This window comes from Triticum dicoccoides, unplaced genomic scaffold (assembly GCF_002162155.2).
Source record: "Triticum dicoccoides isolate Atlit2015 ecotype Zavitan unplaced genomic scaffold, WEW_v2.0 scaffold112325, whole genome shotgun sequence".
NCBI classification, from domain to species: domain Eukaryota; kingdom Viridiplantae; phylum Streptophyta; class Magnoliopsida; order Poales; family Poaceae; genus Triticum; species Triticum dicoccoides.
The window spans coordinates 1-1,164 of record NW_021177751.1 but is presented as its reverse complement, the minus strand read 5'-3'; the positions used below and the strand labels follow the sequence as shown (position 1 = coordinate 1,164).

The 1,164-nt window shown below is 45.5% G+C and overlaps 1 long non-coding RNA gene across 1 annotated transcript; it reads right to left on the bottom strand.

Moving 5' to 3' along the window:
* Positions 1-37: 37 nt before the first annotated feature.
* Positions 38-1,144, bottom strand: LOC119343014. Its single transcript, XR_005165854.1, has 3 exons — positions 842-1,144; positions 703-740; positions 38-630 (listed from the first exon to the last, which is right to left on the bottom strand). It is a non-coding gene; the product is annotated as an uncharacterized LOC119343014 (long non-coding RNA).
* Between the last annotated feature and the right edge of the window lie 20 nt (positions 1,145-1,164).

The window sequence follows — 1,164 nt, the reverse complement described above, 5'->3', positions numbered from 1 at the left end:
TGGCTCCTTGTTATGGTTATTTTAATAGAGACAGATTTGGCATCACAGCAAAGTCTAATTTCCTAGTCAAGTTCTTCGTTATATATGACATTGTTTCTGTATAACCCTATGTATTTGGTAGTCGTTCAACCTGCAGATTTTAGAAATATATTTGGTGGAGTACTTCCATTGGAGAGACTCAGCTGGAACTTGGAGATGATATTAATTTTGTAAAACAAAATTTGGTTTCTTGGTTGAAGTGGTTAATTCCATGGAAGTGAGACACATCAGCTTTGAGAGGATGCATCAAATAGAAAAAATGGTATTGTTTACATGCTTCAGTTTACACGTGACACTAGCCAAAGGAAATTAACCAAATTAACATATCTTTTTTCAAGTTAATAGCAAGTTAGCAACTACAACTTCACAATAACTCAACCAGAACACAAGCTTTTTTCAGAGAACTTGATGAAGCAGCTGTGTGTGCACCTGCAGTTCTACGTATCAGCTGTGACTGTCAACCATTGGTCTCTGAAGTGTCTTGCCTTACAAGGGAAAGTTTGAGCATACATACTGAATCAATTAATATGGACGATGGCTGCCGTCACATCATCCGGCGAGACTCCACCACCAGTTGCCTGCACGGTTACCCTGTGAACTAGAGGATCAGGAAAAGGAGACATGAACAAGGTTGTGCACGAGGCAACTACAAGAATCACCAACGTGTAAACCCAAGAAGAAACTTGTAGCAAGATCATCACCTGTAAATAATAAATTGGAGCACCAGATTAGTCAAAAATTTAGGAGGAGATGACTAAAAGAAAGAACATCGGAACACAACATAACAGAAGGCAAAACAAACCAAGGCAGCCTCTTGCGATGTGATTCCCCGACCGCTCCTGCCGCTACGGCCGGTGAGCCCCCTCAACTACCGGCCCCGCCAGCATGCGCCACTCCACCAACCCTGTTGCTTCCGACTATAGGTGCCAGATTCGCCACGGCCTTCCTACTCGGGGGCGAGCAGAGATGGGCGGAACAATTCCGGGCGACGGTGGGGAGGACCATCGATGGCCGCAAGAGCGGAGGTGACTTTGTCCGGCTGTGCGTGTGGCAGTGGCTAGGAACCCTAGCGTCGCGATCGATGGCGTCCCTATCGTCCACCTCCATGGATCTGGATTGAGAAGA